The sequence below is a fragment of the Empidonax traillii genome, unplaced genomic scaffold (assembly GCF_003031625.1).
Source record: "Empidonax traillii isolate 1590-97213 ecotype Southwest subspecies unplaced genomic scaffold, ASM303162v1 scaffold943:size483155, whole genome shotgun sequence".
NCBI classification, from domain to species: Eukaryota; Metazoa; Chordata; class Aves; order Passeriformes; family Tyrannidae; genus Empidonax; species Empidonax traillii.
Window position 1 is genome coordinate 150687 of NW_020956136.1, and position 27888 is coordinate 178574.

At 43.4% G+C, this 27888-nt stretch overlaps 1 protein-coding gene and 1 long non-coding RNA gene across 6 annotated transcripts in view; both read right to left on the minus strand.

Annotated features, from left to right (window-relative positions):
* The window catches only part of ACSL3 (acyl-CoA synthetase long chain family member 3), a 48814-nt gene extending 39786 nt beyond the window's left edge, over positions 1-9028 (minus strand). For 2 of the 5 annotated variants that reach the window (XR_003573428.1, XM_027903191.1), the window contains exon 1: positions 8970-9028. The gene's annotated coding sequence lies outside the window, so the exon portion shown is untranslated. Of the gene's footprint in view, positions 1-8691; positions 8708-8969 lie in introns of those variants that run through there. The other 3 variants (XM_027903194.1, XM_027903193.1, XM_027903195.1) reach the window with 3 other exon arrangements.
* An 11102-nt stretch (positions 9029-20130) lies between these two features.
* LOC114067628 lies at positions 20131-25042 on the minus strand. Its single transcript, XR_003573429.1, has 3 exons — positions 23900-25042; positions 23260-23396; positions 20131-20388 (listed from the first exon to the last, which is right to left on the minus strand). It is a non-coding gene; the product is annotated as an uncharacterized LOC114067628 (long non-coding RNA).
* Positions 25043-27888: the final 2846 nt, after the last annotated feature.

Sequence of the window (27888 nt, forward strand, 5' to 3'; positions counted from 1 at the left end):
AATCGTCGTAACTGCCTACCTATAACTACTGATTAACATCAAAATCCCTGCACAGTTTGGTTCAAATCTTGACAGACTAGATACCACAACCTTAAGCCAGAAACTCTTAAAGAACAAGCAGCAGATGAATACGCTCGGGCAACAAAGCAAATCTGAGAGAACAAAATGGAGATGGAGACCTCACCAGAAAAAGTGTGAAAACTCCATGTTTTTTGAGAAGTTCCTTACGAGAAAAACATCGGTCGGATGAACAATATGTACAACAGGAATTTTATATCTCAAAGGAAAAAGGATATCCACAGCATGATCAAAGCTATCAAAGTGATAAAGTGGGATGTTTCACCATTTAATTTGAAAGGCCAAGCAGCTGACATTTTCAATACACTGTCTCTTTTGAAGAATGAATACATTTTCATGTTTCAATTCCTTGGGGTTTTGGTGTGGGTTTTCTGGCTTTGGTGGGTTTTGGGGTGGTGGTGGTTTTTTGTTTTGTTTGTTTGTTTGTGGGTTTTGTTTGTTTTTTATTTTGGTTTGAGGTTTTTTCCCTTAATTTCTGGGGTTTTGTTTGTTTGGTTTAGGTTGGAGTTTTTTTGGGGTGGTGGTTTGTTTTTGTCATCCTTTTTGTTATTGTTGTTTATTTTTTTAAATATCACCGTTGTGTCCAGTCACCAATGTATTTACTAAAAAAAAAAAAATTAATGAAAAAGTTCCCACAAAAATATCTGCTTTTCTCACACCCCACTTTCTGCTGTGGTGACAAACTCCAGGACAGGAGCAGCTCCTCCCCTCTGGCCTGTGATGGAAGTCATGGATCCTTCAGAAAGGACAACTACCTTTTTAAGGAAAGACTACTGCTCCCAAGCCCACATGCATGCTTCAGACTTATCTAATGTTCATTCTCAAAATAATGAAGACTTCCCCCTGAAGCTACACAGCAGAAAAACCAAGAGGAATGCAATTTATAAAAATCACGCCCCCAGGAAGTGTTGCCTCAAGCCAACACTCCCTGGGAGTTTCATACTTTCCGGACTGAACTCTCTGCAAGGACTAAGCCAGACATATCGAAAGCAGTACTTCACTCCAGCAACCATGGAAATGCAGAAAATAACTTGTAGAGCCTTTCCTGAGCACAAATAGAAAGAGAGAAATGAAATTCACTCATTCAAAGTTTTGGGAATATGCCATTTTCACTTTTAGTAATCCTACGTTGGCCACAAGTTATAAATCTATTCTCAAAAATATAGTTGTCTGTTTCTTAGACAGCTTACAGGAGTGTCTGTGAAACCCCATCTCCTAAACACCCAGGTTTACAGATGACTGTGCCTGACTCCTAAGCTGGTCTGAAGAAATACTTCACTGAAGAGTAGCTGTATTTGAACATATACCCCAACTGTACTGCAATGGCCAAAACCTGCCTCTCTCCTAATATTTTTCAGAACTTAATGGTAAAAAAAACACTTGAGTTGTGTAACTCCAGATTTCAAAAAGGCTCACACTAAACTGATTTGTAAGACACCAGGAATGCTGTAAAACCTGTAAAAACAGGACTTCAACAAACGTTTCCAAAAGGAACATCACCTGGAAGCCATGGCAACACTGTTCCCCAGTTAAGCACTTGATGAAGGCTGGGGGAGGCTACCACAGAAGCAGGTTTCAGCTGTTAATGTTTCAACCTCATTCCTCCAGGTATTTACGGGCAGACAGCACTCTTTACACTTGACAAGTGGGGGCTGACCAATGGGAAGTCACAAAAATCGTTGAGTTACAGAAAAACTGGTAGGCTGTTTCGTTGCAAACCACTTTATAAGCTTTTTATTTCTCTTGGCTGCTCTAAAATTCTAGGGACAGTGGGGAATACGATATTAGAAAAGAAAGAAATGGCCAAGGAAAAAGAAAACATTTCAAATTCAGTGTTTTTCTAAAGAGCTACTTGATCTAAGTTTTATATCAAGTTTTATATGCTTGGGGAAAAATTACTCCTTTGTTCAAAATCCAGCACTAAAATTTACTTAAGTGTGGCATCTGCTCATTTGAATCATCATTCTGTTTTCTAGCCTCAGAAGTAACAGTGACAGGACAACCTCTCTCCTCCATGATACTGGAAAAAAATATCCCTTTCTCTCCTTTTATTCTTCCCTCTTTTGTCAGCAAAGAAAGGCAGGATCAGTTATGAACACGCTCAACAATTGCATAACACAAAACTAACATGAAACAAGATCTCATTAAATTAGAGGCCATTTTATTCTATGTGAAGAAGCCTTACAGAAACGTGGTTCTCAGCTCCAAGTCCTTATGTCTCCTTAAAACTTACAAACACAGGCGTTGGAAATCAAAGGACAATATCCAGTACTCACAGATATGGACTGGATGGGAGGAAGGTGAGGAAGTAACTTAAGTCTGCACAGGAGATAAGTCAGTAGTTCAGGATCAGCAGACAAATACTGTGCAGGTAGGTGGAGGTTTTGGTAGAAGGGAATCCTGTTTTTCTATTCAGGGAAAACAAACACACCCTTAGACTCATTATGTAAACACGACCAGAACTGAGGTACCTGGCTGGGTAGAGCCTTCACTGTTAAGTTTCAAAAACATTGACCTTTTTTAAAAAGGAAGGTGCCAAAAGTACCAACAGCATTTGTAGGAATTTTGTGAATATTCTCAGGCAAAATTATTTTATGTTACACAGGTGTTCATACTAGATTAATACAAGTTGACAAGTTGGAAGTCCAGAATAGACTATTAAATATTTTTGAAAGAATAAAAATATTTCATCTGTTTCATGAGCCTCCAACATTTCAAACACCAAGAAAAATACACCTTCCTTTTAAAAAAAAAAATCTCCCAAAGCATCATGAAATATTAAGCTAATGATATAATTAAAATGTAGGCAGTTTCAACCACTGTACTCAAACTCTTAGATGTATAAACATCTACAGGTGCACAAAAAGAGGAGGTCGGGTTAGTAGATCTCTCAGTTCTTTCATACCCTGGACCTGGCCACAGCTGTACAACACAGGATTTGGGCAGAAGATTACCTTTTTATTAACTAAAACTTATTTTTGTGGTAAATCACAGATTTTTTTTTTTTTTTACTGTCTATTTTAGTTAGCATTCCTAATCAAAAACCCTCAAACCCTCGAACAGCCCTGGCTTGGTGGCTGACACATCAGCTCACAGCCCTGCTGCACCTATTGGGAAGTGGACTTGTACCTTGTTCTTGAAAGTACTGGACGTTACCAGGTCAAGCTATTTGTGCAGATTGCAAGAGAAGTACATAAAAATCTCAATAAGCATCTTTCCCCTCAAGGAGGAGCAAAAAATAAAATCCACACCATTTTCAGCACTGCTTAACTGTAAAATATTTTCTAAGCATCTCAAAGCTGTCCATTAGGAAAGAAAACCATTTCTCTATTCACAGTTTTCCTAGAACAATACAGTGCAGTAATACTTCATCAGGACAACCCAACGACAGCAATGAAAGCCTGGTAAGTTCTGTCAGCAGGGCTTGATGAGCCATTTGTGGACTTACTGCTGTGGAACAGACCAAACCCAGTTTGCCACACAGATCCCCTGCCCCAGCATTACTGAGACCACTGTCTCCCCCCCCAATGCCAGCTGCCTCACCTCTTCAGCACTCATAAACATCCAAATCCTTACAAAATCTGCAGACATAAAAAGCAGATGCATCTCTCCACCACTGAAATCCTCCTGCAAAGCCATCACCTCCTGCTTCTTCTGTTCCCTTCTGTCCTGCTCTATACCCACATGGTTAAAACTGACTACAGACACCTCTTTGCCAAACACAAATTACCGACACATCTGAATTCTAAAAGCTGTCCTTAGATGTTCCGCTTCCCGTGTTTTTCACAGGTTCTCACAGAACAAGCCCATAAACTTTAATAATGGTGTGGTGAAACAGCTGCGGATGACACAGTTTCACAAATCAGCTTCTCATACTGCCTTAAAACTTTGGTTGATAGAAATCATTCCGTATGTCTGGTCCAGTAAACGTTGTGTCATCGTGCACACTGATGTATGACACTGCACTAATTGCTCAAGAAGCAAAGCACCAAGGAAAAACCTTCCTGAGGACGGTCCAGTTTTCCCGCATGTCTCAGCCAACCTGAACAAAATGAGGCGTGTTCCATTCCCTGTCCTGGAGAGCAGTAACGGAAAGGCAGAAGTCTCTCCTCTAAAGATGCAGAAGTGTTTTTACATAGTTTTCAGTTTGAAGTATGCTTAGGAGAGAATGTTCCACACAGACAGAAAAGTAAAACAGCAAATAGGTGGGGAACTGGGTCTGGCAGTGCAGGACTACTGCTATTCTGCTGCTTCATCTTCAGCAAGTCACTTCTAATATTTATTATTGATTTTCCCCTTCCAGGTCTCATACTTTCAATTTCAATAATTTCAATAATCTTATCTTCCTCGCTTTTCAGGAAACGCACAGAACTGAGAAGCCAGCTTGTCCCATTTCAGATACTGTAATTAACTAGCACATTTTCATAATTAACAAGACTCACGAACACTGAGGGACAGACAACTTCCCAATGATCATGTGGTGACAAATTGCCACCTCCTCCTCCGGGATTACAGTCTCTCAGTCAGCACCTTGAGTAATTCCTTCCCAAGGATCAGTAAAATACTCCTGCAAGTTTTGAATTGAGCTGATTTTAACACCAGTTTGAATTCTGAACAACTTTCCTCTAATTCATTTAAAAGGTAATATACAGTAAGGTTTGAGCTTTATTATGCATTATTTATCCCCCTCCTGCCCATAGTCCTGTATTTCAAAATAGCCATTCAGATGTGGTTAGGACATGGCCTTGTCCAGGGGATTTCCTTCAAAAGACTCAGAATCATTAGATCCCAAACTGTATCTCAAAGCTGAGTACTGAATGCTTTGAAAGCCCTTCAGGCCTTACTACATGGCAAACACTGATGTAGACCAGGCCCTCAGGATGAAGAGCAGGTTCTTCCAACTCTAACTGCATAATTAAACAAATAAAGTCCTGCCATTTTGGAACAGCTTAAGATTGGCTTGAGTGCTTGCTATACTCCTCCAAGTTTGATGTGTAAACCTGCACTGCCAGACCACACGCAGCCCTAAACAAGCTGGCTCCGAACCTTCCACTGAGACTGCTCTGTTGGCACAAACTTAACAGAGCCATGGGACAATTCAAGTGGGTAAGGACAGCAGGGGGACTCTGGTTCAGCCTCAAGCTCAAAGTGAGATCACACCTGCTTTCTCATGGCTCTATCCAGTTGGATTTTGAAAGCCTCCATGGAAGGAATCTGCACAAGCTCTCTGGACAGCAAGTCTCATCACCTGACAGACCTCAGGGTGAAAAATGCCTTGTAGAGACAGACCCCTCATGCCTGCTGTCTCTTGTCCTCTCACCATACACCACTGTGAAGAACCTGGCTTCATTCTCTTGAAAACCTCCACACAGGGTTCTGGAAGAGTTCCCCAGGCCTTCTCTTCTCCAGGCTCAGCAGGCAAGTTTCTTCTACTTCTCCTCACAAAGCAAAACCTCAGGACTCCAGACAATCTTGGCAGCAGTCCACTTAACTCCCTCCAGTTTATCAACACTTCCCTTGTCCCAGGGAGGGAAGCAAGACTAGATGCTGTATTCTGGATGCAGTCTAAAGAGTGCCAATGGAATGGGATAATTGCTTCCCTCCACCTACTGGCTTTGCTCCTGTTAACACAGGGCACGTGTTGGCCCTGTTGCTCAGCTCGCTGTCCATCATGACCCCAAGAGCCCTCTCAGCAGAGCTACCCCCAGGCAGGCTGTACTGGTGCAGGGGGTCACTCCTGACAGGGAACAAGCCAGGAAGCCCCCACGCTCAAACAGCTGCTTAAATGGTAAATTTGCTTAGTAATCGGCAGCAGACGAAATGGATAGAAATTGAAGCCAAGGCTTCTTAGTGTTAATACACCTTACTTAGTAGTACTAAGTCGCATCTTAGGGCCATATTCAGATGGCCTAAATTCCACATAAATCCTTCTGCCTCCTATTTCTTATTAGCTGGCTTTCAGGCAGCTCCTGATTCAGTGTCATATGTAAATTCTCTGAATTGCTCTTCAAAACCACCTCGATTTCTCCACTGAAGAGAAAAGGTGCTTCAGTGGAATCCAGGCCACCTGAACCTAGCCTTTAGGGTCTGATAACATTGCAGCATCAGATTGCATTATTCCTTTGGATTTGCCATTGTGGCAATAAGTAACAGTTTTTTGTCAGGACAGGTTTAGTTACTCTTCCACTGGAACTTATATTTCAAAAGAAAATGTAGATCACTAAACAATTCGGGACTCAGTTCTCCCTGCTACTTTCTGCAAATTTACTCCATAGTTGGATCTCCTTGAACAAGAATGCTTTATCCACAGCTCTTCTGCATTTTGTCCCGAGACATGGATGATGCTTTGTTCCAGATGTCTCAACAATTCATTGAAAAAAATCTGGGTCTTTAGTATGACTGTGGCTCAAACCATTCACTAGTCTACAGAAAAGAAGAATAAAAGCCCTACAATCAGCACTGAATGTGGGCTGGCGAAATCAATGCCTTAAATGCTCACCAGTTCAGCAAAAACACACCACGCTTTAAGTCAAGCATGAAGATATTTCTTCTAGTTCTTCAAAGATTATCAGTTTTCCAATAAATGCCATTCTGATTTTCCTAAGTTTCTGGCTGAACCAGAACTTTTGATTTGAGAAATTATTTCTTACAGGCATTATGGTTTTATAACAGTGTCATAAATTGAGAAGTTACACATACCAGCATGCTCTACTCAGTGTTCTTACATAATCAGGATTCTCCAAGTAAGAGAGATGGAGCAGGGAAGGTGGGAACCACTCACAAACACTTCTGAAAAGAGGACTCAGATTCAACACACCACAGTCCTGACACCTCTTTTTAAGGACATTAACAGTGCTTTTGTCAAAACCCCAGAGAATTCCAGACGCACAGGTATCGAGAGTCTACCCCCTGTACACAGCTGTAACCCAGAGCTCCCTCTCAAAACATCCCAGTACTGTGACACACACAGAATAGAGGCTGAGATTTTTACTGTATTAATCCTTACTTTGAGTGGAACAGGACACTTGGAGATAGCACAACTTTCAGAACCAAGTGCCAGTTTATTGCAGATCAAACAGGCTATTTTAGAATTGAGTCAGTAACTTTGCTTCTCTCGGAGGGATTCTGTATCTGCTGGCAAGAAGTTTGCTTTCCTGATCAGCCAGAAGGGACCAGATCCATACCACAGGATGACTGTATTATGTGTTTCAGCAGTTTCCACCACAAAATCAGCAGCTCCATCAGAATGACTCAAGTCTGTCAGCCAGCCATCGGCACTGAACGTACAAACATTAAATGTGAACCTACCTCTGGTTTCCACGCACTAACAATAACAAACACGCTGAACAACTACAAAGAAAATCAGGTCTGTAAGTTACAATGTTTAGTTTCAACGACTCCTGAATCCACAGGACAAGGAGGAATTACCAGACTTCATAATATCTTTCCTTAACTTTTCAAAGCACACAGGACAGTCAAATACTACGAAAAGCAGCTTGCTCTCACAGTGGCGCAGATGGTTATGAGCATCAAGTCTTAAGAGCACACCCAAATGATTACCTTCCTCTTAGGGAATAGTTAAGAGCTGATAACACATCTATTATTTCAAACTTCTTTACTTTTTAGCCTCAGGAAATAAAAAAGTCATATGCCACAGTGACATCCTGCTCAATGAGACACCAGTCCACTCTGGAGAAAGACCATATCTACAGCAGAATGTAACCAGACAAAAATGTCATTAAAGCTTTTTGGTTTCATTTTACGCTTTTTCTTTACATGATGCTTAAACAACAACAACAAAAATTTCATGTCAGTTCAAATATTCCTTAACGCTTCTATAATATTTCAAAGTATTTTGAGTAAAAATGACTGCCTTTACCCTTATCAGACTTCTGAAAGTACCCAAAATCATTTATCATTGGTATCACTCATAAATATTGGCATTGCTCATTTCATAAAGTCCGTACTGAGAACTGAACAAGATAAAAAGATAGGCTACTTAAATACAAGAATTTCACATCTGGTGTTATCAAATCCATTTCACAGGCCAAAAAAAGCCACGTTCTAGAATCTGGTACTTTTAAACAAAATGCAGTATTTCTGATTTTAAAAAATTAAATACCAGTTGCTGTACATAATAATTAAGCGTTTTGGGAAGCTTATTTCTTCAGCAAGCTAAAAAACAAATGCAGCAGTGCTTTTAAGCTACCTTAGAACTATTTTTACTCTATTGCTGCCTTACTTTCTCTGAAGGCACTGTTTGCTTATTTCCCAGAGATTCTATACAGGTCCCAAACACTGAACTTCACCCTCTCAATGAAACTATCCGAAACAGCCTTTCAAGCCTTTCTTCCCTCCCCTCGAGCGAAGGGTGGTCTGTGCTACCCTTCCCGGGAGAGCTCAGCGACGGAACCTACCCAGGCACTAAATCCAGCACCGAAACCCCTGGAAACCTGAATGGCAACACTGGAACGGGGCTGCCAATCCCGGCCCGCGCCTCCTCCGGCCCTGCAGCTCTCACACCGCACGCGTTCGCGCACCACGAGCAAGCAGCGACCGGGCCGGGGACACCGCGGGGACAGCTCGGGGGGTGTCACCGCCCGCACCGGGCACCTGCCCCGGCCCCGCCAGCTCCCGCCGCGCTCCCCGCACCCGAAACACAAAGCAAAGCCTAAGGAAAACACCCCCTCGCTATCGCCTGTTTATCTCGCTGATTACTCGGGGCGCACCCCCGCCCCGCCGCGGCCCGCACGGCCGCCGCGCTCGCCCCGCGGAGGCGGCGAGAGGCCCGGCGGGGCCCCGCAGCGCAGCGCGGCGCGGGCGGGCGCGTTCCCGGCGGGCGTAAGGCCCCGCGCTGTCCCCCCCCCACCACCACCCTGCCCCGCACTCACCGGCCCCGGCGCGGGGGACGCTCCGCGGCGGCTCCGCCCGCTCCGCTCGGCCCGAGTGCGCGCCCCGCGCTCCGGATCGGGCTCAGCCGCGGCCGGGCCGGCCCCCCCCGCCGCCACCGCCGCCGCCGCCGCGCGCGCTCATCCCGTATGCACCGCGGCGCCTCCTGGTTGGCCCGCGCCGGGTGGCGCGCGGGGCCGGGCTCCCGCGCCGCGGGGTTACTACAGGTCACCCGCGGGAGGGGGGGCGGGGCAAACCGGCGTGAGGGGGCGGGGTCGGGAGGGGGGGCGGAGCCTGGGAAAACCCTCCCCCCCCGCGGCCAGGCCGCGCTGCGCATGCGCGCCCGCGGGGCGGCTGAGGGCGCTGAGGGGCGGCCGCGGTTCGGAGCGAGCGGGATGTGCCTCGTGTGCCGCCGGCGCGCCTGTTAATAATGGGTGTTTTTTGACGCGTCCCCCGGTCAAAGTCACCGCCGCAGAGCGCCGGAGGTGCCTCGGGAGCTGCCCAGCTTCCCTAGAGATGAGGTTTTAAGGGACGGTGTCGCCCGGGGCAGCCGCCGCAGAGCTCCGTGGCCTGGATCTCTGCCTGCACGACCGAGCCAAGATCGCTCCCTTCACATCAGAGCTGCCCTCACCTGGAGCGAGTGTTGGTCGGCGCTGCTCGAGGCTGCGTCCCCATTTAGCAATTTCTGAGGAACCTCTTTATCAGTATTGACTTACCCGGGCCCTACAAATGTTCCTTCAGAATCGGAGGTTTTCGTTTAATCGCCCGTAATGCAGTGCTGAAAGATAAAAGAAATGAGCGCCTGCCAAAGATAAGCAAGATAAAATCAACAAATGGGGGGAAGGTTCCAAAGCCCAGAGGAAAGATTTGGTTACGGCGGGTGCTGGGGTTGCCTTTGCACTGATAAAAGGGGCAGGTTTGTTTGCAGCACTCTGTGCAGGTCAAGTGTCCCTGTCCCTGTCCCAGCCCTGGGAGCTGTGCGGCCCAGAGATCTGAGGAGAGGAAGATTGCAATGCTGGGGACAGGAGCCTGAACACAGACGTATCCACAGGTTATCGGGCAGGGAGTTACTCTGTACCACCCATAAACTGTGCGGCTGGCACTGCCCGGGGCGTGTGTCCCACCTCCTCGCCCCTCACTGACACCACCTTTCAGAGGGGGAAGCGCTGTTTGCATCCACAGTCACCTGCAGGGCACTTGAGTGGCAGGGAATATACTCACTCTTGCTAAGAACAGATTAACGGGGTATACACTTCTAATCCAAAGAGCAACTAAGTCAGTCACCTCAGTGACTGGAAAAAAACGCTTCCAAGTGTTTAGAAGTGGAACAGAAGAGGTGGCCACTGACTGCTTCGAAAAAGCAGGAAAACATCATCCACAGTTGTCTGAGCTATAAAAGTCATGAGCTGCTGAAGGGAGTGATGCTACCTGGATTGTGGGTAGGAGCATGGAGGTGTTATATTTATAACAGTTTCACACTCGCTGGAAAAAGTGGGAAAGGATAAGCAAACTGGGAAGGAGGAGAATCTCATTTCTCAAAGATGGAAAATGTGGCCATTTGTGCAGCAGGAGGGAAGTCACAGGGCTTTCTGCCAAAATATTTACTTATACTGGTAGAGACAGGATAAAGTTAATAAATACAATATGAATATTAGCACAAGGAAAGGAGTCCTAGATTTTTGTCACAGAATTACAGAATCATACCATCTGTCACATATCATTGAAAGCAAGGAAGGCTCAGAATAAAACTAGAAAAGCGATTTGATGTAAAGGAAGATGGGAGATAAAGCACTGGACAGCACAGAGCTCATCTGCTCAGTGTCTGATCTCATGTTGAACCTCTGTTCTTGTTTGCTCCTGAGTAATCATCAGTGACTGACTGGTAAAACACCTCGGCAAAAGCCTCACTGTGAGAAATACATGGAGCCCACAACGTGAAATTAAATGTGATCCATATTAAACTGCTAGATCTGAATACTGTCAATTTTTATGAGGAGATTCCAAAGAAACTTTAACTTCAAATACAGATTTGTTGTAAACTTTGTATTTCAGTCTTACCTTTATTACATCTGTGTGCATGGTTTAAGTTTGCCTGAACTTTTGAGTGATTTGAAATCCAAAATGCTGACTGTGTAACTAGCTGCATTTATTCCAAATAGACCCAGCTATTGGCTGTATCCCTAGCAGTCTTCAGGGTAAACAAGGAGTTGTTGGTGATGTACCACCCCAGCAGGATGTTTTTTGAAAAACTGTGAGTTTGTCCCAAAAAGCTGCCCAGTGCATTCCGTACCTGCAGATAGTTTAGGCAGGAGTAAGACATTCAAATAACAACAAAAATACTTAGAACTATCGATTAAACCCTAACAGGTTTTGAAGCTTCCTTTTGTTAGCATTTAAACTCATTTCTAAGGAGTTACAGTTAAGAAGACAAAACAGTGTTCAATCCAGTAGTCTATAATGACATTTCTTAAGCTTCTCCCTGTATCATGGGGTGCTGGTGGATGCTGGAGACAGTACTCCTGACTGGATAGCCTGGTCCCTGGCAATGCCTGTGGCTCCTAATTCAGCTCAGCATCAGAAGTGAAACAACAACTGCAACCTACACTGGTAAAGCAGCTTCAGTTTTACAGACCCCTAAGGCTTGAAAATGTATACACATACACAGAAACAACTTTGTTGTTAAATATTGATTTAAATGGATTCTTACATGTATTCACGATTTTCTTGATCTTCTTCATAGGTTCCTGATCTATACATACAGCGTCGGCAAAGCTTTTCATGGTATCAGGAATTTTACCACACCTTTTGCTTAAATGTAGATTTTACAGAGCAGGGCTTTAGAAGATACTGGTGTAATGTGTCACAGTGACAGCTTTCTTGTACAAGTCTATGCTAGGTATCCCATAGGAAAACCAAAGAATTTGGGGATAGAAAATACACATAACAGTCACCAGTAAAATTATGGATAATGTATATTTATAATTGGAAATTTAAACTGCATAAGAAATATGCTCTAGTGACTGTGGGACACAGTGACTTTTCCTACATGAGCTACGCATGGTGATAGGAAATTAAAACAGTAGCTGATTTATATTTTCATTAGAAAGTCAACTAACAGGATTAAAGGCAGGAAATAAATCCTTGCATCATCCTAGAGCATTCAGGAAGGGAAGGAGTATCAGTGAAAATATTCATGGCTCCTACTAACCACATTCATGTATTCACAAATGCTTGTTTGTTTTGGGGTTTTGATTCCCAGAAGGAGAAGCTCATTAACTATTCTCATTTTTCCCTTTTAAAAAGTTTCAGGCATGCATTCAGGGGGAAAAAAACCCACTGCCATATGTTTTGTTCAATAGTGGAGAATGAGTAGCAAGCAAACAGTAAATAGCAGGGAAGATTGCAAGTGATCTTATGAAAATACTGATTTTAAAGTGCAGTCAACTGACTCATTAGGAAAGAGAGCACAAAGCCTATCTTATATTTGGCCAATTCTAGTTAATATCCAGGGGGAATTAATAAAAACAAAACTGTGAGCCACACTGAAAGAGGAGAGTCTGTGAATGGGTAAATGCGTGGAAGGCTGGCATTAATCCTTGGAGAGCAGGCTGCTGCCCACTGATTCCTGGGAAGAAGCTGGAGGGGGAAAACCCAACGGTGTCACAGATAGAACAGATGCAAGAGCTTTCAGCTAAAAATCCCTGGAGGAACACAAACAAAATTAAGTAGTATAGGACAGTACATATGGTTCAACTAAAATCAAATTGACTTCTTATGTGAAATAACAGACACCATTAAAGAAGGGTGTGGGTGGAACAAAGCTCATGGTCTTGATAGAATATATGTGAGTGTACACCTTCAAACCTGTGAAAAATGAATGACTCCATAATTAGCAAACTTTCTCCATGATTCATTAAATAATTGGATGCTACAAATTAATACAGTGCTAGTCTAAATTAAATTAATTGTAACTGAAGAGAAAATAATATTTTTAAACCATTTGCTTAGAACTTATTTTGCTTTAGCTACGAACAATAACCAGTTCAACAAAGAGATGGGTATCCCTGGTAATTTTTAATTAAACAATCAAACTGACATTGTAATGTTTTATTTCTAGAGATATCCCAGTGGTGTGGCATTCTTAAATGCCCTCTTAAAAGGTAGAGAGGACTGAGTTACTACTGAAGGGGCAGGGAGAGCCAGCTGGGATACGGATTCTGGCAGCAGAAACAGCTTGTGTTGCTGGAGTGATCTCTCTCACAACTGTTAATTTTGGGGTGTTGTTTTAAAAGATGGAAAAACATTTCTAGCACAAGCAGCATGAAGTTTCAATGCTAAATAGTCTCCATGTACATATCAGTACATTTGACTCATTTTTATCCGTGAAGCTTTTTGTTTCCAAAGAAAGAAACGGATGAGTAAGTTGCTAAGATTAAATTGGAAAGCAGCAAATTCTGGCAACACGACCCAATGATAAATTATTTAGCAGAACATTTGGTCATATGGGCATGCCCAGAGCCACTTCTTACAGAGAGAGATTGATGACATTAATAACAAGGTGATCAAGGGCATAGCAGAAAATTTATCACCACTTGACACAGTTCAGCTTGGTTAATGCTGGAGTACTTCTTTAAATTCCTAGCTTGTATTTTCTCATCCCACAGATCTGCTGCCAACCCACTGCGATAAATCAAAGTGCCATTCAGGTATTAATAGTACAATAACCCCCCCCAAACCTGAAATTTCCAACTAGAGGAAAGCGTGTAAACAGGTTAGGATCTGTAAAACAGGCTGCAAGGCGAGCTCTGTGACACCACCACACCCTGGAACTGCCGTGCTGTGAGAAATTGTGTCACACACGGAAAATGAGAGGAAGGATTAAAAATAGAATTTATTTCTGCTCTTGAACTTTCCTGCTCAAAAAGCCGCCTGTCATTTTCTAGGCCAGCGAAACGTTACAGTGGAGCGGACAGCGCCAAAGGCAGCCAAGAGGAATCAAATCATCAAACAATGAATGGTGACTCGAGCCCACAGAAAAAAAGGTGATCCCTGTGGGCTCCAAAGACAGTGGTGTCCTGAGGATCTTACAATACAATTTAATCATCAAGTAGACCATAAAAACTTCCAAGCCCAGATCCAAACCCATGTCTGAGCCTCCCACACTGCTTGTGCCCCAGCGGCTGCCCAGACTGGGCTCCCCCACAACTTGTCCCGTGCTCAGGTGTTATTCCACGGGCATGGATGCATTGGAATTGCTGCAGCCCAGTCCACTGACACCCCTTCCAGCCTTAGCACAGCACAGATTTAAGATTTGCTTCTTCATTAGAGCAGTACCAGGCACAGAGCCCTTTTGCTTTTTAGACCACCATAGTTAAAACTCACCTTTTTTTTCTGGAATACCCTGCACGCACCTGATGTTTGAGAAGGATGGAAAAAAGACACTTCCCAGGACAGACTTGCTTTTTTCTACAATTCTGAATAACCATGGCAAACGAGTACTGTTAGAAATAAGGCTGGCAGTTATAAACCCTGAAATGTGACATCAAGTGGCCAAAACAATCCGAGTGCTTTCTTGCTGCAGCAGGGGAAGGCTGCAAAGGCTTCCAACAGTTCGCTTTTATTTAATGGGCTTTGTTTAGTCAACTACTGTGAAATGTTTTCATAAAACAAAACCATTTTACCGTCTCAAGGCTTCAACCAAGAAACAAATGCGGCCAAGGGTTTCCAAAACAGAAGCTTAAATTTGGACTCTCGTGTGAGTTGGATGTTTGGGGTTATTTGAGAAGATTGAGGTAAACAACCATATACTTGGCAACTTGAGAAATACAGAACTCAAGTGGGTGCCCGAACTACCCAAGACGAATTCAGTGAAACTTCAAAAGAATGGCTTTCAGTTTATTTTCTAGAGGAGGGAACAGCATCCTCCCCCTGGCAGAGATACGGAAAGGAAGCCATTGCATCAATTTCCCTAAGCTGAACTAGCAAATTCTTCAAAAAAATCAGGGATGTAGCAGAGGTGTCTGATTTTGCAGGCTGAGCTGTCTGCTGGTCAGTACCTGCAAGGCAATGCTTCATGACTTGTTTAAGTTTTGACTGATGGACACACTCCTTTGCTTCATAGCAATTACTTAGGGATTGAAAATTGGGTATCAGAAACAGCAGGCAATGAAATAGGACTTCTCTGGCAGCTAGGGCTTGTATGCTTAAGAAAGTAATTGTGTGTTAAGTAAAGTAATTGCCAAATTCAATAGTTCAATAATAGTAATTGCAAAATTCAATACATTTCAAGGCTATCCCACTGCAATGCTAGAGAAAGAGATCACTGATTTAAAAAAAAAAAAAAAGGAAAACCCAAAGAAAAAAAAATTCTAAATTAAATACTAATACACTTACATACATTAATGTTCATTCTATACCATAAAAACATCCTAGAAAACATATTAGAAAGCACAGAGAACTGAGAGCTTGAAGGAACAAGTACAATCAGAAAATAAAAAGAATATATGCATAGCATAAAGGCAGAAGAACTTAGGAGTAAAGTGTCATTCAGGAATTCAGAGCTGAAGATGCAATAATGAAAGTATTTTATAATCCTCCTACGTCTTGGCATTATTCTGAAGTAAATCTACGAAGGCATAAATAACTGAAGACAATGTGATCTCTTTGATGATTAAAGTGATACAACACTGAGTTCAGAAATAGGGTGGTCTGGGTTTAGGGAAACTAGGCCAGTGGTAGCTGGGAGCACTTAGAGCATTCACCCTCACCTGACACAGGAAAGGTCTAAGGATTAGAAGGATTAAGATTAAGGAAGACAGTTCATGCTTCAGGGAGATTAAAACCACACTTGCTTAACAACACACCAAGAGAATGGCTACACCTCATGATCTGCATCACTGCAAAATGATTACTTATCAGCTAATAGAACATATGTGTTTTCTTCCAGACGCTGCATTCTGTACCTCTTCACTCCTCTGATATTTCAAAGACATGAGCGTTTCTAAGAAATGAAAGTAGAATATATGCAAATGTATGTAAAAATTTGAAACAACCAATGCTTTGCATGTGCTGAGAATATTTTTAAGGGATAGCTCCCCTAAGTCTTTCCCATAGGAGACTAAAACGCTATTACATTCACAGGAGAACACCATAATTCAAAGAACTCTTAAATCCCGAAAGGGTGGTCCATCTGGAACACAAGGAGCATTTGCTCCTGAATACTGTACGCCGGACCTTCCTGAGACAACCCATGCCAAGAAGTTCTAACCCCAGTCCAAACAGAGATCCTTTGGCAAGAAGGTGATGAACGTGAATTTATCCTCTCAAACTACAAATCACTCACAAAATACGTTTGGGGTTGGTCTTTGCCAGCCAGTTATGGGCCAATGTGCTCAGTACCATGACCACTGCATTCCCGAGCAGCCCAGGTGTCACCTGACACCACCACACTACAGGTATTCACAGGGAGACCACCCACAAACACAAACTTTGTGGGTTTAGTACAAGTTTCCACACATGCCCTCTTGGGAAAAACTGAACATACCATAGCTAGAGATTACCCAGATACTAATTGTAATATTTTTTTTAACTGTATCTACATGTTGTTTAGCACAATCTGTGCTGTTTTAAACGCATTTGTCTTGTTTAGTTCTCTACTTGAGACAAAAGCCTGGCGTTTTAAATCACAGTCATTAGCACAGCTCACCAAGGTCATGTTCTCACATAACCTGTTTTGCTCCTGGAAGACAGTTCTGAGAGCTCGACTGCCTGCACTGAGTCAGCTCCATTTTCTTCCAGAATAGGATGTTAACACAGAAACAGCATTAATTTTTTTCTTGAAGCAAGGTATTACTGCTCACCAGGGGAGGGTATGGCAATAATTGCTTCTTATGTAAACAAGTAGAAATGAATAATGTTTTCTGGAGACCTAGATATAAGTCTTGCTAATTACTTGGCGAGATGCATGGATGTAAAATCTCAGACCCGATAAATGTTAGGTCACTGTACACTTAAAGTTCTGTTTCATCTCTTACATTACAGAAATAAGAGCAATAGTTTTGTAGTACATGGATATGTCAGAAATGTCTGCAAACTATAGGGTTGACTTGGCATACAGTATTCTTACAATACATTAGAGCATGATTTTTTCAAGATTTTAAGTGTAATAGACAATTAGACTACTCAGCTGACACTGTAATTACCATGATATAAAGGTAATAGTGAATAATGAATGGTGCTACTGAATATATTGTGGAATAACTAACCAATGTGTGAAATTTGGATGCCTTTATGTTATGATCAGCTAGAAAAACTGTCATCAAGTGTCATTTGCTTTGTTCCATCTGAGGCAAAGAAAGCATGATAGAAACCATGAAGAACTAATATTTATCAATAAACTTATTTTAAAAGGCTTTAAATTATCCTTGTTACTTTCTTAAAAATAAGGAAGTGCAAGGGATACCAGATTTTTTTTGCAATATTAAGTTTCCTCTGATTAACTCAAAGGGTAAAACTCCTGGAAAAAATCTGTTTAACTGATCCATCTTTATTTCTATCCTTAACAGTTTTCAACACCAATTCATGAAGGCCTTTATACCTTTTTATTACTCCCTTCATCCTCTCCTCAGCACCCAGCACTGAAGTTAACAATCAACATCACAGTCATTACACCATGAAAAGAGCAGATACTTTCTCAAGCAAGAGAAAAATCTAGCTTGGAGTTTGATTTTAGAAATTCATTGGTACAATTCTGCAAACATATAATCATGCAGTGTGGAACAGCAAATAAGACATCAATGTTTCTATAAACAAAGTCTGAAATCTTGACAGGCTCCGGATCCAGAGTGCAAAGGATGAATCTTAGATTTGCTATCAACATTTTTTGTGGTGCAAGATTTTTTTTTTTTTCATTTTTTTTCAGATTGAGTCTTACGGTGTGGCTCTCAAGAGACACTTATCGCTTACAGAACCCAGTTCTTGGTTTAGGAAATATATATATGCTATGTTCTCATGGGAATTGGCTAACCCAAGTTCCAAAAAAGTCCCATTTGAGCTGCCAGCTGCAGAGTAGCCCAGCTGTGGCCAGCTGGAAATGCAGGCAGGAGAACTTCTGCTGGTATTTAAGAGGAGGATGTTATATTTCAATGACAGCTCTTTTAAGAGGACAACAAAACTGGCACCAGGGAAGGGCAGGCCAATCCTCCTGTTGAATTAAATGCTTGGGTCCCATGAAAATTCTGAATTTTCCCTTTCTGCAAGAACTGTAATCATCATGTACAACTTCATCTGCAGCAGGCTGATGCCAGCACAACTCACATACTCCAGCTCAGCTGCTGTGACCCCTGCTCTCCATCATCTTCATGTTGTGGTACCTGGAACACAGCTCTTGATCTTACAGCAGTTGTGCTAGACTAGGATCAAAGTCTAGAGGCTGGCAAATTAGCATGTGAGGCTCCAGCCACAAGGAAAAGGCCTTTTCATACTTGAAAAACAACGTGCATACTTCTGCTGCCATGTAACTAAAAGCATAGTTATGGTTAGACACATGATGATGAGTAACAAGGATACAGATTACTTGAGTGCATGGAGATGTGTTCACATCATCCAAAATGCTGACAGTGCCAGGATTCATCACTTGCTGTTAGTGACACCTCCCCCCTACGTGCTTTTATTTTTCCACCATGAGCTAAAATTTCAAAATGTGGCAGCACGAGCTAGTTACAGATGACCTGAACTGACAAGCAAGTAGTTATCCACAGAAAGCCAAATATATTTTTAAAAAATATTGGGAAATTTATGCATCCATATCCTCTTTCGCCACCACTACTCGTGGTAACAGCCTCTCTGCGTGACAGGTTTAGTGATCACCTCTCACCAACTGCATTCCCTGACCCTTAGCCCAGCTGGGCAGTGGCTGACAGCTCCTGATGAAATGAGACAGGGAGGAAGGTAAAACTAAGCCAGGTTTTTCAGGCCTTGGTGGGCCAGAAGAAGCTCTTGATCTTGCTTTTCATTCAGTCCTTCATGGGTGATGAGGAAGACAGGATAGCGGGCCTTTGATGTCATTTGCAGTGGTAATTCTGGGACCCGCAGCCAGTGTTGGCAGGATGACAATTCTCACTGAGATCAGTGGAGGCACCGCTGCTCCCCAAAGCCAGTTATTTTAAGTCACATCTAAACAAGGAATTACGAGCTTAAGATCAGCCTTTCTCCCCTGCAGGAGGTTCAATTAGATGCAAGACTTGGTAACTAAAAAGCAAATTCACATCCCACTCGCTTGAGCCAGACTGCTGTTGGGTTAGGAGGGTGTTGGCTCCTGCTGAAGAATTCACAACCTGGCTGTAGGTATGTGGGTAAGTACCTGGGAGGCTGACATGCCTGGTGTGCCTGTTTGTGTTGCTGGATACCAGCAAAGGGGGCACAGCACCCTCATTTCAGACACTTCTCTGTCTGCTAATGACTGACATCCTCGCCTGCGGGAGGGCAGGTGACTCCACACCATTTCTTGTACCGCCTGCCCTGCACCACCTCACTTTCTGGTGGTTGTTAAATTTGAGTCCTCTCTTACTCATATCCTCAGCAAAAATAAACAAACACTCTACCAAAAACTACCACTGGACTCTACACTTCACAGCCTGCCCCATGCACGCTCCTCTCCCTTCTCCCCTCCATACTTTGCATTTTCAGTGGGTATTCCCTGCTCCAGCCACTGTGTATTTAGTGGCAGCATATCTGCACCAGCAATTTGCATCACTGTTATAATCCAAGCAGAGACTAAAAGCCCATTTCAGACAAGGTCTTAGAAACATGAAGAAGCTTGCAATAAGGGAAACAAAACAAAAGTGCTCTTAACACATCCATGTTTTTTTTCTATGAAACTATTTTATGATAGGGGATTTTTCTAAGCCATTGCTAGTTCTCCATACAGTATTATTGCCCATTAAGGAAAAAGATTTACATACCAAAACAAAAAGACAACCAAATCCCAATTTCTTTATTTTTGCCAGGTCTAGCTCAGGAAACCTCTTGCTGGGCTGTAGGGCTGAGCACCAGCCAGGGCCACCAACAGACATTTAAATTAGAGACACCTCTGGGCAGTGATGGTCAGTTCCAAAGAGTGAAGCTACTCCCTCCTTTTCTGACTGCTGACCTAAAACCAGCATGAGTAAATCCCCTTCCCCAAGTCAGAGCATTTCTGTTAACACCTGTTAGATAAAAACTTCACTCTGAATCCAAATACCTCTGGTGTTCAGGCGGGTGCAGATCCAGGGATGACTCTCATGTCTTACTGAAATCCATGACATTTCTTCTCAGCTTCCTTGCAGCATTACCAGCCCACATCTAAGGCTCAGGCTCCACCAGGCTTCTCCTCCAGCGAGGGGTGATCCCCTGGAGCCCCTCTCAGCCGCAGTGCCCTCAGCCCTGGTCAGCCCCTCAGCTCCTCTGGCTGTGGCTGTCTTCCCAGGCAGATTTCTGAAATGATTCAGTTTAGGGAATAAACAAAATGGAGCTTCCTCCCTGGGGGAGAGGCATGAGCAGCAGATGAGCACTGAGAATACCAGCAACCTGCTGTCACAGCCCAAGACTGTCATTACCTTACGTCGCGTGTAATTAAGGCTGCGATTCAGCCACGGTGAATTGATTTGTTCAGTCCTCCTTCACTTGCTGCTGAAATCATGGCATGGGTCCCCTAACTACACTTTGGATTTCAGCTGTGAAGTCAGATTTGAACTCTTCAGACTTGAAACCAGAAAACCTCCATCCAGATCCCCCCTCTTAGTTCTTTGTGCCTATTTATTTCTTCAATCGCAGGGTTTTGTTTGAAATTGATGATGAATCAGGACATTTTTGAGGGATCTGACCAGGATAGAAATCCAGATGAATTTTATGTATTTATACATTTTTAAAGGTTTCACCTAATTTCATCAATATTGCTGTATTAAGTGCAATAATTTTGAGAATCCAGGCATGCACTTCATGTAAAAAGGTGGAACAAGCTTAGGACTGATGATGAGAGTGCTGAGGGAACTAATGCACATTTAAAAAAAAAAACCCAAAAACAAACAAACAAACAATCCAAAAACACAAAACCAAAAGAAACTGAACTTCCCTTCAAAATTGATTTGATCTGGGCTATCGTAGAGCAATGACAACTCTCAGATTGCTTCACATTCCAGTTAGTTAGACTTCAGTGCTGCATGAGAGAACTAAGAAAGCATATGAAAAGCCATCATTCAAAATTTCTAACAGCTAATAAGAAATTAGCTACAGAAAGTTCTGCCATTTTATTACATACATGCACACACATGCCTGTAGAACTGCTAATTTACTCGTTAATGAATTTCTTACATCTCCCACCCATTGTAGCTCCTTTGCTGCAAGACCCTAGCCAAAATTTAGGGCTAGCTGCACAGCCCTTTTCATACATTAACATTATGTTCTCCTTCTGGACATTATGTTCTAATTCTTTGTATTTCAAAGGGTTATAAATTACTAAAATAGGAGATCTAGCTGACTGTGGTGTAGAGAAATCATGTTTTACCTAAGCTCAGACTGTTTTTTTTTTTAACAATACTATTTATTTCAATACCTGATAAAGTCAAATATATTGCCACACGAGAAAAAGCTATTTTTCTGTTGAAAATTTAATTGAAGGTTATCCCAAGCAATAATGAAAGCCCTTAGCAGCATTGGCATTACATCAAACATCTCTCCTGGTGCTTTACAAAGGTACCTCTGTAGTACTCATGATCAGAGAAAAGATTAAGTGATACAGAAGGTCGGCTGGTGCTTTTTTAATAAATTCTGGCAACAGAGTTACAACCTTGGAACCTGGCCAAGAGCACAGTTTTCCTGTGTAATCAAGGGTATAGCTTAAAAAAGAGAAGGAAACAAATCCTCCTCTGCAGCCAGGGCTGGAGAGGGGACAAGCCAGCAGGTGGCCATGGTAGAGCCTCGGAACCACGACTGGGGACAGTTGTACACTATATTCCAATTAATTTTCATATATTTTTTTTTTAATGCAAGTGATTAAAAGCACAGCTGTCCATCTGCACTGCCCAATGACAGCTGGTTTTGCTTTCTCACAGATTAAGTAAAGACAATCAGTCTCTGCAGACCTCTGAGACCACTTCCCATTGATGTCAGAGCCTGGCTCAGCCCCATTCTCACCCCACCCTTTGACTGGGAGCAGCAGGTGACTCCAGTGGGACACCACCATGGCAAGGGCAATTTGATGCCTTTGTAGACAGGCCAAGCTAAGGAGGCTGTGCCTGACTGCTCCTCAACCACCGCGGGGCAGAGCAGCCCTCCCCTTGCGTAGATGGGGTCAGGAGAGGCATCAAGCTGAACAGGAACTGTGAATGAAACAGCAGACATTGTACCCCACAGCCTGGCCATTGAGGAGCATCTTAAATCTCAGCACGCAGCTGAAACGATGCTCTTTTACAAACACCACTTTGCCTGAAGCAAAGGAGCTGCATTTATATCAGAAGGTGTCACAGGGGCCCTGCAATACAAATCTTCATTGGAAGCAAAATCAGATTTTTTTGATGCAACTGTGTAAAACATGCAATGGCATATGATTAGCAATTTTATATGGAAAGAGTCCATTTCATGCTCTTCTCTATTTTTTTCTAGCTCTTACCATCTTGCACTGTGAAATCCCAGACAGCAAACACAGCAATACAGTCAAGCAATATTAGAAGAATATCTCTGCAGTGCTGAAAAGGACACATCACACGTGTCCAAAGCAAAATTTGTAATAATGCCATATAAATATCAAGCACGTCGACATTATTATCCAGCTGCCGCCGTGAAGGACTGCAGACAAATAATGTGATAAACACTTTGAGAACTGGAGATTTCCATGCAGGTATCCAAACCGGTTACCTTTTTTCCCCAAAGGTTTAGAATGCCAGGCCATCATCATACAAAATCACGCAAAGAGATTCCTGTAGAAAAAAGACGTGGGGTTTAGGATTCCAGTTCTAAAACAATTAATTTAACCTCGAAGTAATTTGGTGTTATTAGATGCATACTTTTGGTTTTGTTAGTTCAAGTGTGGATTATTTTCTTACGTATTCTTGTTTTTACTAATGGATTAATAATAATAATAATAAATAATGTGTCCATTTAATTTTTCCATCTCTTATAGAAAAGGTCATTTATGGAGTTTATACCAGCTTTTAAACCAAAAATTTTTGTCTGAGGAAGGAATCTAGGAGCCCTCTCTTCTGTGAAAGTAAACTTCAATGCTTAAAAAAGATCCAAGTTGATGACAATACCACTTACTAGTTTTACCTCCACTGATAGCGTGTTCAGACCGAGATAAGAATCACACCCATGGGTGGTTTCCATCAGAGGGGAATGAACTTCAAGATACTCCAGGTAAAGCCGCTCACCTTGCAGTGAGGGTCAGTGCTTCAGCGCTGGACTTGGAGAGACAAGAAAAATCAGCATTTGCTGGGATCAGGCCCCTAAAACAGCTTTTCTCTTCACTTTTCACACCAGTGTTTGTACAGACTGGTTATTACAAGTGGGGTCCCAGGTGCTGCAGGGGAAGCAGCCTGTCACACTGCCATACCTGCCAGTGAGTGCCAGCAGGTTTTGGGATCTAGCTACACTTCCAGCAGTTTGCAGCAGCAGATACCTGGGGAGCAGTAATCATGCTCTGGCCAAAGAGGTAAACCAAGGCACAGAGGATGAGGGCCCATTCTGAATCCCAGGGCAATCAGTTAATGGCCTCTGATTTGTTTATTACAAAATGGTTAGTCCTTTGTGAACCTCTTCCCTGTTTGCCATTCCACTGTCCTGACTTCTGGACCACATTCAGGTGCCAGACCAGACCCACTGTTACCTGGTTAAAAGGACTGAGAACAATTTTCCCTTTTGTATTTGCTTTTGCATAGGCAAGTTGTTGCACCATCATTACCTGTAAGTGAAATCCTCTTGAGCCGATTATCCACTGGTGTGAGTAACTTCTCCCAAGGTTACTGCAGGTTTTTAAAACTGAAATATGTCTCTCTGAAGTGCTTCATTCCCACAGGGTTTGTGGCTTTGCACTGGGGTCCATCATACCTAAGGGTTCTGTTTACTTCAGCTGTTTGCAGTTTCTCAGTGGCTCCCAAGACACCTGGACTGCTGTGGGACTATCTGGGTGATGAAAAAACTTTCAGTGCTTTGCTCTGAAACATCCTAAGACAACGCTTCCAGAAAGGCAAAAAGGTCTTGAGAACACATTCCTGTGAGGCTTGTAAGAGGATCCTGACTCTGGAAGTTAAACAAACAAGAAACCTACACTTTCTGCGAGTCAGACTGGATCGAGACTTTTTCCTGAAGGTATAGAAATTTCATCTGACCTGCTGGTGACTCCTCACTTTTGCCTCATGTAAAATTGAATCAAGCTTCACACATAAGACCCAGGATAACACGCTGTATAGTGGGGAAGTGAAATCTTCTCAAGTTTTCCTGCTGACTTTGAGACCTTTCCCCCTGGAACCATATGTTTACAAAGACAGAGACATTGCCACAAGCAAATGCATTTCAACCTTCTCTGCTGTTATTCTGAGTCAAAGCAGATCTGAATAAGCTGCATCAGATATATTTAACAGTTGCCATGCACCGGTGAAAAGTACATTGCTTTGGACTTATTTCTGTAGTATTTCTTGGGATGTGCCCTTAAGTCTACAGACATTTGGGCACTGAGCAGAATTCAGCACATGAGGATAATGGCTGAGGGAGTTTATTGACATACCTACGTTTTAGTTCAGCTTAGGGTTGCTCATTTGAACTAAATCTTCTAAGCACAGCAGTGAAGAATTAGTTGAAGGTATGATTTGTGATGACTGAACGCTATAAAACTGAAGGAGTAAATTCATGGATACAGCTTCACCTCTCATCTGGGGGCAACATTTAACATAGGACTAGAAATGAAGCCCTGCCTTTCATGGTTGAGTGGATTCAGTGAGAGCTGTGGATACCAGTGCCCGTACTGCCTTTTCAACACACCTGGACGATACTCAGCACACCCTGACTCCTGAAAACAATGACAACACCTATTTCAGCTTGACCTTGTGCTTTCCCTCTCCAGCTCACTGTTGGAATTTCAGCTTCTGTTTTCTTCTCCCCAACTTCCACCCCCTCCCCTCCCTACCCCGTGCTGACCCCCAGCTTACAGAGACTCGGCACCACCACATACAGGACACACAGCAATTCAAAGGCCAAAAGTTGCTAAAGCGCTTATGCAAGTTAATTACTGTGCCTGTTTAATCCTATGTAATGCAGATTAGCGCTGTCAGCCCTGTGAGAGCACTTGATGTTACAGGCTGGGCCATCAGCAGGGAAACCGCTCCCCCCAGGAGGGGCAGAGTCACTTGGAGTGAGGAGATGCCGACCAGTGCTGGGAACAGAAACCTCTCACACCGTTCCCTGGTTGCTGTCAGGATGCAGGAGTCGGACACAAAAGCCACATATGAAAAACAGGCAGGTTTAAAGAGAGTACTGCACCCCTCGTTTTAAAAGAAAGTTGTCAGCTTTGAGCCCTGTGCCCCACTTCTGCACCTTCAGGTGAAAAAGTCCAGAGAAGAGATCCACAGAAGAAAGACATCCTTATGCCAAGAGACAAGCCATGGTGAAGTCAGGCCACTAGGCACTATTAATATATCAAACTAAAACTCCTAATGCAGGTTTCCATCAAAATGAACACCGAGAGGTCACAGAAAGCTGCCCAGTTTGAAAGGGACATCATCCACCAGGCAGGAGAAGGCGGAAAGGTGGAGCACTTCCTGGGAACTTCTACTTTGCACAACTTGAGTCCAATCTAATAGGATTAATTTACAGTCATTACTCAGGTAAAATGTCCTTTGGCAGCAGTGTGTGTTTACATAGGGCCTGCTTATTCCCCGAAGGAGTGCAAATACCGTGTGTTCAGATGGCTCATTTAAAAAATTACTGACATGTAATATTTCAGAACTTCCAGCACTGCTTTTCCTATTATAAAATGTTAAAAAATAAGGGTTATCTTGATTTGTAAGCGGTAGCCAGGACTACAGCATTTCATACACCACCATTGGTAACCCAGCTGCAGTAATAATGCCAGTTTCCTCCACCCATGCATTACTTAACAGTTAAGCAAATATTTTCCACCTCAGCAGATTTTACAATCAAATTACAGACTTATCTCTCTCTGGTTCATGGCTGATACCACTTTGATTGATGGAGGTAATAATGACAGAATATGTGATAAGGTTGTCAATCACTGGCTGAGACTCAAGGCATGGGACACTAAACTTCCACACTGTTAAAAGCCCTTTTCATTCCATGTGACTTACAGATGCAGTAAAATTCAATCATTATTTTAGAAAGAGTATATTTAAATATAAATCACATCAATACTTCTTTTACATTAGAAATCTAAGTCATTTGTATTCTAAAAAAAATAGATTTTGCAAGCAAAAGAGATGAGAGATTAAAATATGAACGAAGCGTCTCGAGATGTTTAATACTGCACTCAGCATGCTTCAGCCACTAACCTCCATGCCCGAGCATGGACATTAAGCTTGCAGCCATCTACCTCAAGATGAATCCAGTTTCCTTAAAATCTGCCTGCCAGCATGGCCATGTACAGCACCACAGGTGAGTGCACTGAGCCTTGGCATCAGCCAGAGGCATTCCTGCCCACACCTGCCTCTTTCCTCGTGCCTCAACGAAGGGCTGAGGCAAGATGCCAGGCTGAGATGTGGACATGCATCTCGTCCTACCAGCTCTGCTTCCAGGAGTGCTGACGTCCATCAGGGAGATGGGGAAGGCAGCGGAGGTGACGACTCAGCCACCACCGCAAGCCCTGCAGCAGCTCAGGCACCAAACACCCCGCTCCCCACGGACAGTGGGCATCCAAAGAGGGGGGTTACTACGCAGGAGGAGATGGCAGACAAAACATATTGGCCAATCATTAGCAAAGCCACTCACTTCACACAGCAGGGGAACAAGATACTGCCAATGAGGAGGGCAAAAGCATCCCACAGGTAAAGGTGGCAAGTACAGAAGAGCAGAGCGGGGAAGGGAAAGTCGCTCAAAAGGATGAACACACTGAAAAATAACCCCTGGTACAATGTAAACAGGCTTCCACCTTGAGAATATTAAACATTTTTTCATAGGGTCTTTTTTTCCTTTTGCTGAAGATCAAAAAGCAACGATGTATTTCAGTAGCTTCCAGAGCAGCAACAGGTGTGTCACCTTTTCTGTGCCTTTCTTCCTCCTTCCATCTTCAGGAATTAAAATGTCGAGCTGCAAAGTCATACGCAGAATATTTTTTTCAGGTGAAACACTGAACCGGAAGGAAAACAGGCAGGGAACAAAAGCATTCCAACAGCAGCAGCACCTTTCTAAGCGCAAGACAAACACGCCAAATCCGGGCAGTCGGGAGGCAGAGTCCCCGTGTTTTAGCTCCATAGAGCTTGAGCAAACCACCAGCCCAACAGCTCCCGCAGGCAGGAGAAGACAAACTCACCTCGTCCGCTCTTCCCTTTCATCCCACCTGCGTTGGCTTCCTGCTCTGGAAGCGAGGAGAACAGGAAGACACGCAGCTCGGAGCACACGCGTGCGGCGTGGCAGGGCACGCTTCCATCCATCCATCCCTGCCGCTTTGGAAGCGTGAGAGAGAGTACATGCCTAAATGTTGGGACTCAGGGACAGAATTTCAAGAGCATCCCGCCCTCTCTTGTCCCTGGAGGTGGGGACCGGTTGTTGGTTCCTCTCCGCATCCCGGTCCCGCCGCACGGGCGGTGCGGGAGCCGCTTCCCGCAACGGGCCGCGGGCGGCACCTGGCGGCGCTCCCTGAGCCCGCACGGCTCATCCCGGCCCAGCCCTTCCCACCTTCCCCAAACTCAAAACAGGCAGTGCTGTGTCACTTACCGAAACGAG